Genomic DNA, 19,896 nt, shown 5'->3' on the forward strand with positions numbered 1-19,896 from the left:
ATTCGTTTGTTTCAATGAAAAAAAAATATATTTCTTATTAAAAAAATTAATTTCTCAAAAAGCACATTTTTGAAAATTTTCGTTTTAAGCCTCATTGAAGCTCATAATATTTGCTACCAAACTGGCAAAGTTTGGTGATGGTAAACTCAAAAACAAAAAAGTTATGATTTTTTGAAAATTTCACGACTTTTACATTTACATTTAAAACACATGTTTTTCAACCGTGTATATTTTTTCAAGAATTGCATTTTAATTTTGTTCAACTTTCTCGAAGACACCAATGCAATCAAGCAAGCCGTTTTTGCAATATAGATATGTTTATTTCATTAGTGTTTTTCTACACAGGCCCTATTGAAAAGTTAGGATTCATTACATCTGATACCATGAAAAGGTATCGTTACTAACAAAACTAAAAAATTCATTTGATGAATATTGAGCTAGAACTAAATAAAAGTGAAATGATGCTCAAACTAGCGATTAATTTTCTTTTTTATTCATTGTCTTCAATTTTGCATAGTTGTATCAGTGATCTTAACAGTAATTAGTCAAATACTCAACACTGTTGTAGTGAACACCAAAAACATCTGTCTGTACCTAATGTAGAAATTATACCTATCTATCTGATACTTAAATGAGTTTGAATGGTGAAAACAAGCAGTTGATCACAAAGATTACTTTTTACCGCATACATCTTAAAAAAATCATCGTAGGAAATAAGTGTAACACCATTCGGTTAAAAGGTAAGCATAACCTTCAGTTGTATTTCAATGAAATCATTTTTAAAGATTATTATTTTTAATTTTTTTAATACAGGAAGCAACATGAGTGAACGAGCATGTTTTATCAGGTGCATTCGGCCGTTCGAGGAAGTCAAGTGCTCGAAAGAGCTGAGGAATATTTCGAATATTACCATCCAGAAATTAAAATCGATTGGATATTCTGAAGCATCAGGATTGAATACTGGTTTTCGCATTTGCACGTCCTGTCGTCTTCGTGTTGATAAACAAGCTCTTTTCATCTCAAACGAGGAACAGCATGTTGCCGGAAGCTCAAAGATGCCAACTACAGTTACAACTTACAACTGTACCATCAATGACATCAGTTACTTCAGTTCAATCGTACCAAGAATTTACTCAACCAGTCAACATCGAGATATTCAACCGAGGCATTGCAGGAATGCAGGTATCACCGATAGACGTGGGAAAACTCAACTACATCCACTACCCCGAAAAGAAGCACCGTGAAATCAACGAAGGTATTAGAAAGAATCTTTTCAACTTCGAGCCTGAGGCTGACGAAGTGAATGAACTCAAAGAAGTTTTAGAAAACATGAAGGAAAAGTTTTCCAATGCATCCACTGCAAGAAGTGAAAAATTATTAATTTTATCGTTATTGCCTTATTCATGGTCAACACAAAAAGTTATGGATCAATTTAATGCTAGTAGATAAGTTAAAGCCGAAGCCATCTCGAACCCCAACCTTTGCAGCCGCCCAACCAATGAAGACCAAATAAATCATCTACAGCAACAGCAACAACAACTAGCTAGATCGCTCGCCTTATTAGCAAGCGAACACGAACAGCAGCAGCATTAACCGACCCAGAGCACCAAAATTGAATCCACACCAACGGCAGTAGCACTGACTGACCCAGCGCACCATCATCATCATCATCATCATCATCATCATCATCCACCTCCCGGCAACATTGTACTCGCACCACCCATCGACGCGATTGCACCGAGACTGTCGATGGCACCTAGAATGCCGACTCAGCAGCATACGCGACAACGACCCTTCAACGACGACGACGATAGCAACAAGAATGTTAGGATAAGTTAAACATATCAAGAAATAAAATTAATTCTGTTTCGATCTCGAACGAGTCAAGTCGTTATTTCAAAGTTTCCGAAGTTCTTAACTGGCGCAGTCTAGGTAGGATTGTGCTGATTAATCCGCGTGTGCAAGTAAACTGTGAGTTTTTCCGCTTCGAAGCCAACGAGGGAACATCGTTAGGCGTCAACGCGTTGCCGAGGGAACATCGGCAAATTGAGGATCACCCCAGAAGAAAGCACCCGGTCATTTGCACAACCTTAAGGATCTACATAGAATCGTAAGTAATTTTAATTAATAGCTTAAAAAAAACCCAAATTGGGACAACGCGAGTGAAAAGAGAAAGTTAAACGACTAGCAATAAATTTTAATTAATAGTTAAAAAAAAAAAAAAAACCCAAATTGGGACAACGCGAGTGAAAAGAGAAAGTTAAACGACTAGCAATAAAATCGCATGCTTACACGAAAAATGAGCGAGAATATTGCAGAAAGAATTCAAGAGCTAGAAAGGCTATTGGATCAACAACAGTTGCAGCTCGAAAGGCTACAAAATGGACCACGTAGTAACGTGGAACAAAGGCCTACGGCACCGGTAACAAATTTCGACCCCACTAAAATCCCCGATATCATCAAAATCATTCCCGGGTATAGCGGAGTAGAAAGAGAGTTACCTTCTTGGCTGGAATCAGTCGAGAAGAAACTCGAATGCGCAAAAACTTTTGTCCCTGAAGATAAGCTCGACCTAGTGATGCCAATTTGGCACTCGCTCATCCGAGATAAAATAACGGGAAAAGCAAATGAGGCCCTGCTAATGAGCAACACCGATTGCAAGTGGGAAGCCATCAAAACAAAACTCAAAGAAAGATTTGGTGACAAGCGTGACTTGTCAACAATTCTCAACAAAATACCTTACCTAAGGCAAAGTAACAAGAACGTAGAAGAGTTCTACGTTGAGTGCGATGGTCTGTTGTCAGACATAAACGCAAAAATCATGCTGGATGATAACATGAGATTGTGTGCACAAACTGTCATGGCATCTTATGAAGCTATGATAATCAATGCCTACATCGATGGGTTGCACGAGCCCATATCTTCCTTAACTAGAACCAGTAGACCAGATAGCCTACTGTCCGCCTATCAGCATGCACTAGATCAATCAAATGCAGCTAATAGGAGGAAAGAAAGGACCAAAATCGAAACCAAATCAAACCCTGAACCTTCAAAATACCCTAGACCTCAACCAATTCCATTCCGAAATGGAGTATGGAATCAAACCATACGTCCATCTTATCCTCCAGGTTTTAACCCAAACACACGAGCACCCTTACCTTTCAATAACTACGGAAATAATCCGAATACCCGCCCACCTTATGCCTCGGGTAATAATAATTTCCAACGTGCACCTTATCCTTCAGGAGGATATAACAATATGAATAATCAATCTCGACCTGGAGACCAAACCCAAATTCAGGGAAGCAGGCAATACCCAGCCATAAAACAAGAAGTACCCTCAACTTCCCATTTTAAAAAGTACCAAAGCATTAACGTTCACGATGAACAATCCACCCACGAGAATAACGACTGGATCGATAGCCAAGAGCAAAACTCTAACAATGAGTTTTACCAAGATCAACTGACCCAAGAAAATTACCCTGAGTCGGACGACTTAAATTTTCAGTCAACTCCCAGCGAAGGAACAGAAACATAGAACCTAATAATTTCCTACCGTACATCGTAATAAATACTCCTGCAGGACCTTTAAAATTTCTTATTGACACCGGGGCCAATAAGAATTACATAGATCCAGCAAAAATATCGCCGAAACATATTCAAAACTGTGATGCTACATGTGTGAGCAACATAAGTGGAAAATTCCATATTAATCAAATAACAAATTTATCTGTATTCAAAAATAAAGCCCCATTAAGTTTCAAATTATTTAAATTCCACCCATTTTTCGATGGTTTAATAGGTTACGAGTCTCTTAGTACTCTTCAAATCGAGATTGTAACTTCAACCAATACTTTAAGATTTCCTGAATATTCCATTCAAATGTCTAGGAAATATCCAGACTCCTTCTCAGTGACTTTGAATGCACTAGAAGAAACCCCTATTTCATTGAACATCAATCTAGCGAAAGGAGATTTTTATATCGAACATCCTCTTCCATTGACGCACGATGTGATGGTTCTTCCAGGAGTTTACACTGCCAATAACAATAGAGCCCATGTTCTACTAAAAAACTGTTGTAATTTTCCAGTAAAAATTTGCCCCAACCAAGTAATTTGTTCAGAGCTAAATAATTTTGAAGAGCACCCTGAAATTGAAAAGAATTAACGGGAGCTTATATTTAATTCTTGCACGATTGGCCCAAGGTTGAAAAATCAACTTCGCGTTGATCATTTAAACACTGAGGAAAAAAACAAACTTTTGAGTCTTATTTCTAAATACCCTGGTATTTTTTACATTGAAGGAAACGATTTAACGTTTACCAACGTTGTAAAACATAAAATTGAGACTAGGGACGAAATCCCTACTCATGCAAAAAGTTACCGATATCCCTATTGCCATAAGCAAGAGGTGCAAAATCAAGTAACAAAAATGCTAGCTCAAGGCATAATAAGACCTAGCACATCTCCATGGTGTTCACCCATCTGGATTGTGCCAAAAAAGGTCGACGCTTCGGGTAAACAAAAATGGCGTTTAGTTGTCGATTATCGTAAGGTCAATGAAAAAACGATAAGCGACAAGTACCCGCTTCCAAACATCACTGAGATACTCGATAAGCTCGGTAGATGTCAATACTTCACCACACTGGATCTTGCCTCTGGTTTTCACCAAATAGAAGTTCATCCTGAAGATATACAGAAAACGGCGTTTTCCGTCGACTATGGGCTATATGAATACCTTCGTATGCCCTTCGGCCTGAAGAACGCACCAGCGACTTTTCAACGCGTAATGGATAACGTGTTGAGAGATCTAGCAGGCAAATGTTGTCTAGTTTATATGGACGACATAATTGTCTTTTCAACATCCCTGCAAGAACACATAGAAAATCTGAATAGAATATTTAAAGCTCTCGAAAAAGTCAATTTAAAAATTCAGCTTGACAAGAGCGAATTTCTGAAAACGGAAGTTGCATTCTTAGGTCATATTGTTACGGACCAGGGAGTTAAACCAAACCCCGACAAAATTCATGCAATTCAACATTGGCCTATTCCGAAGAACCAAAAAGAACTTAAAAGTTTCTTAGGTATCTTAGGCTACTATAGAAGGTTCGTTCGTGATTTTGCTAAAATCACGAAACCCTTAACAGCACAATTACGCAAGGGCGAAACTGTTGAGCATACGCCATAAAAACCTTTGAAACATGCAAAAGTTTGCTTACACATAGTAACATTTTGCAGTACCCAGATTTTGAAAAACCATTCGTGTTAACCACAGACGCGAGCAATTTTGCTTTAGGAGCAGTTTTGTCACAGGGAAATATTGGAAAAGACAGACCTGTTGCATTTGCTTCTAGAACCTTGTCGAAGACCGAAGAAAATTATTCGGCAATTGAAAAGGAATTGTTAGCCATTGTGTGGGCTGCCCAATACTTTCAACCCTACCTTTTTGGTAGGAAGTTCATGCTCTATACGGATCATCAACCCCTAACATATGCATTAACTTAAAAACGCCTAATTCTAAGCTCGTTAAATGGAGGCTTCAACTAGCAGAATACGATTTCGAAATAAAACATCGACCAGGCAAACAGAATGCCGTTGCCGATGCATTATCCCGAATACCAAGTACAATCAACTTAAACGAAGAATGTTCAGATACGAACTCAGTCCACTCAGCAGACACTGACGTTTCAGAGTTTATTCAATGTACCGAATTACCTATAAACGTGTTCCACAATCAAATAATTCTTAAATTTGGCACTGCAAACTCTGAAACATATCAAGAAATATTTCCAAAAGTTCATCGTCGAGTTATAACCAGAAGTCATTTTGGGACCCCCGCATTAATAAATATTTTTAAAGAATGCATGAACTTCAAAAGGCTGAATTGCATACGATGTCCTGAAAACCTTATGGAGTCAATCCAAACAGTCTACCGTACATACTTCAGCCGATGTAGAACTTTCCGCGTAAAAATTACGCAGAAGATGTTAATTAATATCCCTGATGAAGGCGAACAAGATTTGCTTATAGAACAAACGCACGAAACCTCTCATCGAGGAATTCAAGAAAATCATGCCGAAATTCTGAGAAGGTATTACTTCCCCAGAATGAAAGCAAAAATTAGGAAGTATGTCATTTTGTGCAAAACATGTAACAAAATGAAATATGAAAGGAAACCCTATCAAATCCAGCTAGGAGAAACGCCTGTTCCTAAAAAACCATTGGAAATTGTCCATATGGACATTTTTATATCACAGCCGAGCATATTTCTCTCAGCTGTAGATAAATTCTCAAGGTTTGGAACTTTGATTCCAATCAAATCGAGATCCATACCCGATTTAAGAAAAGCATTAATCAAATACTTCTCTCTCTATGGGCAACCAAACCTTATCGTTTCCGATAATGAACCGGCCCTAACATCCATTGAGGTCCGAGGAATGTTAAACGACTTGAACATTCAACAGTACTTCACACCAGTGAATAATAGTGAAACCAATGGCATAGTTGAACGATTTCATTCAACTTTGGTCGAAATATTCAGGTGTAACAGACATAAATACGAAAATCTCTCTCTTAAGGAGATGTTTCTGTTATCATGCACACTATACAATAACGCCATACATTCCTCTATCAATCTAAAACCCCGTGAAGCATTTCTAGGGATTAAAGATGGTGAAGAAAGACCATTGAATAAGCAACGACTATTACAAGCTCGTGACAAATTTTATGATGAAGTAATAGTCACAATGTCCAAAACCCAAACCAATCAACACGACTATCACAATTCAAATAGAGAAAAACCACCTACCCTCGAAACAGGACAGTGAAATGTCCAAACTAGACATAAAATTGTAAGGACCGAAGTATTCTACCTAACCACAACACTAATAATACTGAGCTCTCTAGTGGCCGCTAGAATGTCATTGGTTGATGCACATAATAAGCACTAATCTTACTAAATTTAATCACTATACTTGGAATGGTCACTATTCCTTAGCCTTACATTATATAATTTCTACCCGACTAGACTAATATGAATCTCTTTTTAGGTTCCATCCTTGAAGTGGAAAAGACAATCAAAAAGAACACCGTGCTTACTATTCCTTAGATTGGACTAATATAAATCTCTTTTTAGGTGACTAATCTTTGAAGAGGAAAACACGGGAACCCAAGAAGTTGTTCTCTGTAAGTTACGTACCTCATCGAGACACTATAACAATGACATCGACTGTGGTAATACTACTAGTATTCATGACATTGTATTCGAGCATACAACTACACGACTTGAGCAACAATCCAGGGTTGGTATCTCTAAATTTAGGACACGGACGTATTCAAGTAGGTTCGCATAAAATTTTTCACGTGATCGACATTTCACATTTAGAACCAATTATTCTAAAATTGAACTCAATAATAAACGACCTCAAAGTATTCAACTTCAGAGATACTATAAAATTGCTCAATAGGAAGCTAGAAACCATTCACGTGATTTACAATAATATTATGCCTCTATCTAGGCAAAAACGAGGCTTATTTGATGGAGTAGGAAACATGATAAAAGTAATAACAGGAAATTTAGATAACAATGACTTATACAAAATTAACCACCAATTTGAAACATTGTCCAAGAAAAGTAATGCCTTAATAACGGAAAACAATGAGCAAGTAAAAATTAATCATAAAGTGCAGGATAGAATGAACAGAATCATTAAGGAGCTGAAAGAACATCAGGAAATAATAGTAAAAAACTTTGTTAAATACAGACATAATTTTATTAATGACAGGAACAACTCGGAAGAAATCGCAATCCTCAAAGAAATTTTCAATCTCAATGTAAACCTAGATCTCGTAAAAGAATACCTTTATAATATATTTGAATCAATACAAATGTCTAAAGCAAAAGTTGTCTCAAAAAATATTCTCACAACCGAAGAAATATTAGAAGCAATGTCAATTTTGAAAAGTGAAAATGTTACTGTTGATAGTTATGAACAAGCCATTGAATATCTCGAACTGATTGTACTTCATAACAATACCAAAATTGTATTTGTAATTTTAATACCAACTCTGAAGGACGCCATCTTCGAACATCAACTCATCGAGCCGGTTGTCAAAGAAGGAAAGGTGTTGAATCTATTCGTGAACGAAGCATTCACCAACACTAAGGAAACGTATCTTATAATAGGTGACTGTCAGCAAATTGGAAACAATACTATCTGCAGCAAAGATCGACTAAAGGATGTTTCATTCGACACATGCTATTCCAAAATCCTTCGAGGATTATCAGGTAATTGTGAACTTGTCGAATCCTCGGCAAAAACAGAAATCAAGCAAATAAGTTCCAATTACATTATCATCGATTGTTTGAAAAGTCTGCCAATCACAACAGACTGTGGACTTTCGAATCGAAATATTTCCACAGCCACACTCATTTATTTCAAAAACTGCACAGTGGTAGTTAATCACACATCATTTACCAACATGGAGTACTTTACTCGAGATTCTCCAGTACTAATTCCCTTAAATGGTTTACAAATAACTGGGAAGACTGTAGATACGAACATAACTCTACATAAATTGAAGGAGATACATCTCGATACTCGGAAACAGCTTCTTGCTTTACGCAAGCAACATCAACATACAACAATTGGAACATCCATGGTCATAATAACCATTGCGATAGCATTTGCCTTTTATCTGTTCAAAGATCGTTTCAGTCACAAGCCAAATTCATCGTCCAAAATTGTCGAACCGGGACAGTTCGAACTGGAGGAGGGAGTAGTTAAAGCCGAAGCCATCTCGAACCCCAACCTTTGCAGCCGCCCAACCAATGAAGACCAAATAAATCATCTACAGCAACAGCAACAACAACTAGCTAGATCGCTCGCCTTATTAGCAAGCGAACACGAACAGCAGCAGCATTAACCGACCCAGAGCACCAAAATTGAATCCAAACCAACGGCAGTAGCACTGACTGACCCAGCGCACCATCATCATCATCATCATCCACCTCCCGGCAACATTGTACTCGCACCACCCATCGACGCGATTGCACCGAGACTGTCGATGGCACCTAGAATGCCGACTCAGCAGCATACGCGACAACGACCCTTCAACGACGACGACGATAGCAACAAGAATGTTAGGATAAGTTAAACATATCAAGAAATAAAATCAATTCTGTTTCGATCTCGAACGAGTCAAGTCGTTATTTCAAAGTTTCCGAAGTTCTTAACTGATATATTGCAACAGAGGCTAAGTTGATAAAGGAAGGTCATTCGTCAAAAACCGCAAAATATGGCACAGCCTTAAGTGATGAAACAAAATTGGCAGTCATAAATTTTTTTGAAGATGATGATATAAGCCGGGCAATGCCTGGTCAAAAAGATTATGTGTCTGTGCAAAAAGACGGAAAACGACAAGCCATTCAAAAAAGATTACTAATGATGACTTTGAGAGAAGCTTATAAACGATTCAATGAAACTCACTGCAATGTAAAAATTGGATTCTCTTCATTTGCAAAACTCCGCCCTAAGCAATGTAAACTTTTAACCAGCTCTGGAACCCACAATGTTAGCGTGTGCACAACGCATGAAATCATCAATCTAATTTTACACAGTTTGAAAAAACTTAACCATTTAAATGATGTAAAAACGTTCACTGACAGCCTACTTTGTGAAAACAAGACAACATATTGCTATCTACGGTGTTGTGAAGATTGTCCAGACTCTTCCGCATTAGAAAACATCTTATTAAAACATCAGCTTTCATTTGAACAGTGGGTTACTACGGATAGATGTGATTTAGAAACTATTGTAAAGCCTGCAGACGAGTTTGTTTCATTTTTCTGCTTGAAATTGACAAGTTTGATACCACATGATTTCATAAAAACACAGCAATCTAATTTTTTGAAAGCTACACGAAATAATTTGCAAGAAGGTGAATTTTTAGTTACTTGCGATTTTTCCGAAAACTACAGCTTTGTGTTACAGGATGAAGTTCAGTCTCATCACTGGAATGTCCAACAAGCTACCATTCATCCATTTGTTATATATTTTAGAGAAAATATGCAAGTTAAACATTTAAGTTTTATTATAATTTCTGAAGAGTTAAGGCATGACACAGTGGCTGTTAACTTATTTATTTCTAAAATGATAAGTTTTTTACGCATTAACCAAAGTAAAAATATCAACAAGATTTATTTTATGTCCGATGGAGCCGCGTCACAGTACAAGAACCGGAAAAATTTTGCTAGCCTTTGTAAATTTAAATCAAAGTATGGAATTGAAGCCGAATGGCATTTCTTTGCAACATCACATGGGAAAGGTCCTTGTGACGCTATTGGAGGTACAATAAAACGTATGGCTACTAGAGCAAGTTTGGCCAAAGAACGTGAACATCCAATAAAAAATGCAAGAGAGCTTTATAATTGGGCAAATAATCGAAAAGAAGAAGAATTAACAAAATTATCATTTAGTTTTGCCACAACAGAGGAATACGAATGTATGGCTTCATACCTCAACGAGCAATATAATAATGCAAAAATAATTCAAGGAACTTAAAAGTTTCATTCTTTCATTCCTGTATCAGAAAATAAAATTAAAGCCAAACGATACTCAAACTGTAATGATAATGATGCCAAAATATTCGATGTATTTAAGAAGTGATGTAAATAAAAATAGAAAGTAAGTGTATTACAATGAAAATAAATTATGTATCATTTGTCCATAAGGTTTTCGAATAAAAGAAAAGTAAAAAAGAGCAGATAAATGTATTTTGTGGATTTAAGTTGAGATTTTAAAATAAAAAAGTAGTCGGGATTCGCTATTACAAATTGTAATAGCGAACCCCGACTACTTTTCCGATAGGGCCTGTGTAGAAAAGCGCTTATAAAATAAACATTTTAATACATTGCAAAAACGGCTTGCTTGATTGCTATGGTGTCTCCGGAAAAGTTGTGCAAAATTAAAATGCAATTCTTGAAAAAATATACACGGTTAAAAAAATGTGTTTTTAATGAAAATGTAAAAATAGTGAAATATTCAAAAAACCATAACTTTTTTGTTTTTGAGTTTACCATCACCAAACTTTGCCAGTTAGTAGCAAACATTATGAGCTTCAATGAGGCTTAAAACGAAAATTTTCAAAAATGTACTTTTTGAGAAATTAACTTTTTTAATAATAAATATAATTTTTTTCATTGATATAAACGAAATTTTTACAGTGCATATTTTTTACACAATTGCCAAAATAATATCTACAACTTTGCTCTAGACCCCAAATCAATCGAATAAAGTGTTTCGGCAATATATATTTTTAAACTCATTAGTACTATTTTTACACAGGCCCTTTTCAAAAAGTAGTCGTAATTCAATATGAAAAACTGAGAGCACAAAATGGCGCCTTTACTAAAAAGGAACAACTGTGCAAAGTTTCAGCGTAATTGGAAATGATCGGTCAGGATCGATTTGCGAACCTTCGTGGAATGCCTCGAATGTGAAAGTGGCTCGCTCCCCCATACATTTTGTCGATTTTCCCCATACAAACTTCAAGCCGTTTGAGCGAGGCGTTCCCGTGAACCAAATGACTTCAAATTTTGGCAGGGTGTTTCTGACCCCCAAAACTACCATTCCAGAGGGTAGCGTTTGAAATCCCAGATTTGACCTATTTTGAAACAGTCTAATATGCACGCATCATTGAGACGGTACTAATGGATAATTTTGTTGGCTATTGAAATTCTAGTTGATTGCTGAATTTATGTATGGGCCCAAATTAGGGGCATTTAGGCCAACATTATATCCATTTCCCCTATCAAATTCGTTCGAAGCATTTACCTGTGAGTGGCAGATGCGCAATTGAACCTGTCTCATAGCGGTCGTACGAGAGAATAGAAGAGTTGGCAGTCTTCTTGATGTATTGTCTTATATGAAACACAAAATGGCAGCTGGTATTTCCGGGCGACTTTACAAAGGAATACAAACATATTTCGCTAAGTTACTTTCGAGATCGCTGCCAAACACGAACCCACACGTGACACGCGCAGATTGGGGAGCGCAGGGTGCTTGAAAGGGTCACGAGGATAGTGCTTTGAGCGATAACGAGTACTTTTAGGAATACTTGTTGGACCAAATATCCTATTCAATGTTTTACCTTTACATTAGCCTTTGGGCTTCACTTTATTAGTTCTAAGTGGCACTGAGCTACACAGTTAGTATTCAGTCTGAATATCTGGCTATACATTATATAACTAGGTTTAGAAAACTAACGAAAATCGCATAACTCACCTTTATATAACAAAGTTAGCTATCACGCGTTTTATCACTTCAAGTCTAAGAATAGCACACTTGGGTATAATTTTGGCTTGACGATCTGATCACTCGCACAGGTCTAACAGGAATAACCCTGTTACGAATATCGCTTGCCACTTCGTATACGAGAAATAAATTCAGAACTCTTATCAATTCCAACGTGTCAAACTCTGATTGGTTAAACCCACACCAACCGAGGTTGCGTTTCACAATGTTTAGTAAAAGATTAAAATGTAATCGAAGGCTACCACATTAACAAAGTAGTACGATCCGGACTATACATTTCTGCTGTATTTGTTTTTATATATCTAGTTGCAAATCCCGCCACTCCATCAATAGTGACGCTACCATACCTTAAGTTTTACAAGCTGTAAAGGTGGTCGGAAAGCTCATTAAAGTAACGGCAGAGAGCTTTTACTTTCTGTAAGTTACGATGAACGATCCACAGTTGGGGCGGTCGAACAGTAGGGAATGAAAACGCATGGCCAGCAAATGAACAGGCACATACCAACCTGGTCTGTGCAAGAAGTGGAATTGAAGAGCTGAATGTATTGGTGCACTTTGTTTATCGCTCGGTTTTCATTCCGCTTCGCACGATTCATTTCTTTCGTTCCCTCAATTACCATTCTCGTAACGTCATATCTTTTTGTTTGCGTTTGCATTGGAAATGTAATATGGATTAGGGGAATTTACGTATTCTCGGCAACCTAAGCAGCGACCTTCTTTCTATAGCCTTTTTCTCTATGGAACGCACGCATATGAAGTATTGGTTTGTTTACAATATTTTGCTGCCAGCTGCTCTAACAATTTCAGTCGAAAGAATTGTCAAAAACTGTTTTGAAACGCTTTTACAAAGCTCCAATCTTTTCTAGTGAGAGCGAGTATTGTCGGCAACCAGTTTTTCTTCGGCAACCGTTCCATTTGAACTGCATGTAAATCTGCTGTTCTATTATCGGCAACTCGAAATCAGCTACAATTTGTAGTGCGCGTGTTTCATTTCAAGAAAACCCTGCTAGATTGCTTTTTCTCAGTGGTAAAAATATAGTCAAATTGAAGCTGAAAGCATAAAGAATCGTTTGCATGCATTCAGCGAAGTGTTTTCGTAAGAAAATCCAGTGAAAATAGTGTTTCAATTTAGGTTGCCGAAAATAGTCTGTCATGCCGAAGCCGTCATTTCCCCTACATCATTTCTGTATGTTACTCAATTTTTTAATGTTCTTCCACTAAATGCTGAGATAATTTATAGATTATTGTATTATCACATTGCATTCCGTGTAAAAGCATCCTGCCAGTGATTTTTTCCCATTTTCAAGTAAGCAGTTAGCATAAAACCGAAGACATCATCATGATGTGTTGTCTTATATAAAACACAAAATGGCAACTGGTATTTCCCGGCGGCTTTACAAAAGATTACAAACATATTTCACTAAGTTGCTTTCGAGTGTTATGACGTCGTCACCAGCGTCCCCCGCAATGTAAGTTCGACTTTGTTGCTGCCCAACTCGAACCCACACGTGACACGCGCAGATTGGGGAGCGCAGGGTGCTTGGAAGGGCCACGAGAATAGTGCTTGCAGCGATAACGAGTACTTTTAGGAACAATTGTTGGACCAAATATCCTATTCAATGTTTTACCTTTACATTAGCCTTTGGTCTGCACTTTATTAATTCTTAGTGGCACTGAGCTACACAGTCTGGTTATACATTATAGAATTAGGTTTAGAAATCTAGCGAAAATCGCATAACTCACCTTTATAAAACAAAGTTAGCTATCACGCGTTTTATCACTTCAAGAATAGCACACTCGGTATGAACAATATAGCATACTTGGGTATAATTTTGGCTTGACGATCTGATCACTCGCACAGGTCTAACAGGAATAACCCTGACTCATATGAATAATATCGTTTGCCACTTCGTATACGAGAAATAAATTCAGAATTCCAACGTGTCCTGCTCTGATTGGTTAAATCAACACCAACCGAGGTTGCGTTTCACAATGTTTAGTAAAAGATAAAAATGAAATCGAAGGCTATCACCTTAAAAAATACAGTGCTTTCCAGATTTTGTCAGCTCCTGATTTTTTCTACCCACGATTTTGTTAGCTTTTTGCCCGATTTTGTCAGCGTGCAGATTTCACTAAACTTTTTAGTTTTTAAACATGTATTGTCAATCTTTTCTCCTTGAATGACCTTTATTCCTATCCTTAGTTGAAATGTGATTGATAGGGGAAGTTGGGGTAAAGTGAACAATTGACGATTTCAACTGCTTATTTAATCAAATATCAGTCAATTCAACGCACAGGCATGCACAATTCTACCCAGGTATACAGCTAATAGAGACCTGCAAAAGGCATATTAGTGGGTTTATTGATTATTTTAGTGTATCGGAAAGTATTTACTCATAAATTTGTTTCTCATCCACAGCGCCTAAATTGAACCAAGCAAGTCTGATTGCCACCAAATCGGAGAATAAATTGTTTGCTTTTTAATATACAATCATGGAAAACATATTTTGTTCCTGGACTTCGCGACTGACATTTGAAAATGGTCTAAAATGTTTAAAATTTATAATTATGATTTTTTTTAATTCGCATTAACGGCTGGAGTAAGGAAAAACAATTATTGAGCAAAATTTATCAAAAAATATGCGTAAAATCGTAGGATCCAATGTTATTACCTTACTAAGAAATATGCAATTTCGTTATATCTTCAATCTACCAATAAAAATTTAATAAATTATAGAATTTTGTGGAAATCAGATTCCAGGTTACATCTCTTACCAAATATTAGGACATTTCTTTCGCTTTCTTTACAAAAACTAATAAATAAAAATCGAAAGGGTATATTTTGAGTAAAACAACTTTTATGTTTTTCACTATGAATTTACTGAGTTTTTTTCTTTCAGTGTAGTTTTTCTCAAAGAACTTTTTATTAACTTCAACTTTTTAACAGCTGAAATTTTAATCAGATCAATTATTTTCATGTAATGATTTATTGAAAAAATATAATCAATTTATACGTATTCAAAGCTTTTTTTTAAACTAACTCGTGAGAAAAAAAAATCATTTTTAAATCAAAATGCCACCATTGATAACAGTGAATACTTTCAAATCTTCATTATGTCGAAAGTAACATTCGTACCGATCCGAGAAAAATAAAGTTTTGGTTTGATGACCGAAAAGCTATTCCTATTTCCAATTAAACACATATAATCTCATAGTGATAGCAATGTTTAACATATTAAGCAGGGTTTTAACCATACAAAGCACTAGCGATCTGCTTTGTATGATTAAAACCTTGCTTAATATGTTTCATGCTCAAAAATACTGGTTTTTGAGTCAAGAATTATTGTACGTCGTTTGGTGGCTCCTAGTGTTACTTAACGTGTATTTACCAGGATATTCGGGAGAATAATCAATCACGTCTCCTTATGTGCAGTCCTTTCATCATTTTAGGACCACCGAAATCATCTTAGCAACAAACAGTTCGATTTATTCACTTTAATAATGAGAAAGCGAAACGACGAACATACACTTTTCACGGGTTTCTCTGCGCTGTTAGTTAAGGCAAACGGCATCTCCATAGAAATCGGGTGACTTAAGTAACATTGAAAAATATTTTGATCGGAAGGTGATTACGTCAAAAAGCAATTTGACTGGTAAATAAATTTAAAAGTAGGATGTGATCCTATATTCCAACAGTGTAATAGCAGGAGCCTTGGAACTGACAGCTCGACTTTGTTTACCTTTGTTACTTCCGACGTAATGAAAATTTGCTCCTGATATGAGGAAGTTCATGCAAAATAACTGGCTAAAAAGTTACATATAGTAGACAATTTTTTTTGTGTTGCCTCAGTTGTATAACTGGTATAGTTGGCCATCGATCTGCCAAAATCAAATTTTCATGATATCGACACTGAGCGTTCACAAGGACCAATGTCGAAAACGTAAACAATGGCTTCTATCGTAAATGTTTCGTAGTTAAAAGTCAATCCATGTAAGCCACCAATTCTCTCGGATAGGGGGACTCGGTGGTTTACTTGAATGGTTTTTCATTCTAGAGAAATTCGTGGAACAAGTCATTGTTTACGTTTGCGACATTGGCTCTTATGAAAGAGAAGCAGAATATGGTCGCATGCTCAGTAAGCATTGACGTTTTTCGACGACTTTGCAATTATTTTCTCCTACTCGGTGTTTCACAAAAACCCATTAATGGGTAAAAAATACCCATTTCCGCTAAAAGTGCCCCTCCTCATTTAATGGGTAAAGTATGGTTTATTCATTAATGGGTTTCTATTGGATTCGTCTATTGTTTTTGTCTCCCAGAAGGTCCGTTATTGACATGCAATTTTTCACTGCTGAATGAAAGCCATCCGATGTTAACGCAAAAAATCTGGTTGCCGTTTACTCTGACGAAAAATAAATCACATACAGTGCTGCTTGTTCGTAACATTTTCTATTGGACTCTTATTATAACATGGACTCTGCCATAAACATCTGACAATCTGTCTCGCAATCTGTGCATGAAATCTAACGAACTTTGTCTAATCTCTTCACTCCACCGTCTCTTCACGCAAAGCTTGACAGTATCTTATGGGATTTTCATAGGAGTGATAGGGTAAGAAAATGTCCCACATGTTTCACGCACAGACTGACGTTTGCTGATGGGAACTTACCATAGAAAGCGAAACGAAAATTTGAAGCCCGCGAAAAATCATGAAATTTTGCTAGCGAAAATGGATGCGAAAAAATATTGTGGAACGTATTTTGATTTATCCGGCGCCGGTGGTGTAGTGGTAACCTTGACTGCTTTCTCACCCCAATGGGTCTGAGTTCAATCCCAGCCGAGGTTGGTGGGATTTTTCTGAGGCATACAAATCTCTGGTCACGTCTTCCTTCGGAAGGGAAGTAAAGCCGTTAGTCCGGGCCCATGTGTGTTGAATGGGTGCGATATCCTACGCAGGTGTGGAAGTTGCCTTTTAAATAAAGGAAAGAAGAAAAAAAGTATTTTGATTTCACCACCTTGCCCAGTTTACAGTTCATGTGAAGTGAAATCGGTCAGTTTACACTTCTAGCGAAGTGAAAATTTACCGAAACTGTCATATTTTGTTATGGTTTAATTGCTGTTAATTTTGTTGGATTTCTATTTACATTGTATAGCCGGTTGGAAAACTACTCTTGGAGACAAAATCTGTTTGATTTGCGATATTTATATATAATCAAATGCAATGTTAAATTTTTAGGCTCTAGCAGCTACAGTAAGTGCTGCTGCGGGTGTAGAAACAGTTATTTTTTTCTTTTCTTTTATTCAACTAACACGATAAACAAAATATTTTGACGTACGTACCTTCAAAACAAAAATCTTTAAAACTTTGTTTTCCACTTATAAGCTATGTTTAATCATTAAATCTTTGATTTTGTTTGTGGATGACACACATCGATTGCAATTAATAAATTCAATTCTAAAACAAAGAAAGTTTATAACTTTTGCATTTGTTATTGCTTCACTGGGGCACAATTTCTATCAGAAGTATATCAACTTTCTATGCCTTTGTATGAGGTGCGCTTTTATGCAAACACTCTTGAGTATGCGTCAAAAGGTGATTGCGAATGGCATGCAAATGACCCACTAGTGATCAAGAATACGCATATTACCGGACACAAGTTTGTTCTCAAGAATAGCTCCCGCAGGAATATCTATACGATCACCATGATTGGCAATGATAAGGACAGTACCGCGACAGACACAGTCAAATGATTTAGTTCGATTAAATCAGGAATATTGGCGAATCGTCCAAGAAATTCTTTAACCTTGCTAAAATGATTGTCTCCCAACTTCACCAACGGTGTACTAGGGAACATACGTTGCGGCGACATAACTAGCGATCCATACTTCAGGCTGTACAGATTAGACATAACCAACAGCAAATCGGATGTTTTCTTAACAGGCAAGAAACGCGATCGAGGTACATTGATGCCAATTCCATCGTCGAAACATTTCATAGCTGCACCAACAGCGGTTTCTAGCTGAATTACTCGCATGCCGTTGTCCAAAGTTTTGTTATTAACGATAATTTCCATGTGCATTGTGCGTGCATCCAAAACTCGTTCAATCGACTCCAGGCGTGCCCAAATGTTGTTTGTGTTGAAAAACTTTAACGTTTTTACCGATTTGAAGTCGTCGTCCACATGTTCCTTGGGAACCTGAGCAATTTCCAGCAATCGTAGCTTATTTTCGTATTGAATCAGAGTACCACCCTTGACGTCAGCGCGTGTTTTATCGGTGACCTCCATGACGAATTCTATTGGTTTGTCCGCTTGGCGGTCGTCGCCCAGCAATCGATTCAAAATATTAATATCGACCGTTGCACCTAAATTGTCGATATTGGACAGGAAGAGGTATTCACGTCCTTCATCTAGGAACTTTTTCAGCAATCCAGAGTTCTGGAACGATTGGTAGAAATCACCGTGACCCGGTGGATACCACGCTTCGATATCGTTTTCAATATTGAAATCCTTGGCAACTGGCAGCAGTGAATCGCGGCTGACGCGAGGATAACAGCTTTGATTGAATGTGTAGATCTTAACCTGGAACCGCTTGTACTTGCGAATGACCTTTTCCGTATCCTCGTCGGTATTGAACGGATTCATCAACACCAGTGGTACGTTGGCTCCATATTTTTTGTTCAAATGCTCTATTTGCTGCACAGTTAAATCGAGGAATGTTAGATCGTTACGAACAGGGATTACACTCTTTGGTCCGTTCAAACAACCATTCAGTTTTACGACGACCAGTCTATTCAGCATTTTGCAAATCTCCGATTCTTGTGGAGTTTTGAGACTGGAGTAATCTTTTACAGCATCCTCCGGTAGCTTTTGGATACGGTCCCACTCAACCGAGGGACCATCTTCCTGCCAGAACCGATGAAAGAGTGCTTCGAATCCGCACATTTCTTTCTGCAGAATTGACTTCCTGACATCGTCGGCAGTCTGAAGCAGATTGTCCAGATCCTTGCGCAAACGAATCAACGCATCGCGCTTGGTAGCCTCGTGGAATTCCTTGGAGTCTGATGGGACACGTTGGAGTCCACGGACCTTCTGTTCATTTGCAACTGCTAACATTTCGCCTTTGCACCGTAAACTTCCTGACGTGTACGAATTTAGCTGTCTCAGTCGGATGTCGGATGACAACTTATAATAAGTAATTTACGTAAAAAGAAGCGTGAAGCAAGGGATATGCGAGTAAATCCCTATTTCGCAGAGCGGAGCACCGCTGTAAGTATTTACTATATTTCTCGCCTTCGCTACGATTACAAATAATGTTACATTATTCTCAGTGTGACGATATGACATCATATCCACCAGCCTTCAAAGAAAATGTGCATATACAAGGCCTGATGATGGAATTTCTCCGAAAGAAAAGCTCGCAATTACTTTGGAGTAAACATTTGCCCTTATGTAAGTCTATAAAAATATAAAATTTTGTTTTCAGATACCTTGCTTTAGGAACATTTGAACGCCATGTAGCGTATCATCATATAGAGTTAGCAAGTCAACAATTGGTTCTATTATATTCAGCGTTTGCAAAG

The 19,896-nt window shown here is 37.3% G+C and overlaps 1 pseudogene; it reads right to left on the reverse strand.

Moving 5' to 3' along the window:
- Positions 1 to 17,780: 17,780 nt before the first annotated feature.
- On the reverse strand, positions 17,781 to 19,499 carry LOC135707719 (UTP--glucose-1-phosphate uridylyltransferase-like; annotated as a pseudogene).
- Positions 19,500 to 19,896: the final 397 nt, after the last annotated feature.

The sequence above is a fragment of the Ochlerotatus camptorhynchus genome, unplaced genomic scaffold (assembly GCF_037179485.1).
Source record: "Ochlerotatus camptorhynchus isolate MF236.1 unplaced genomic scaffold, CSIRO-AGI_Acam_v1.1 ptg000316l, whole genome shotgun sequence".
NCBI classification, from domain to species: domain Eukaryota; kingdom Metazoa; phylum Arthropoda; class Insecta; order Diptera; family Culicidae; genus Ochlerotatus; species Ochlerotatus camptorhynchus.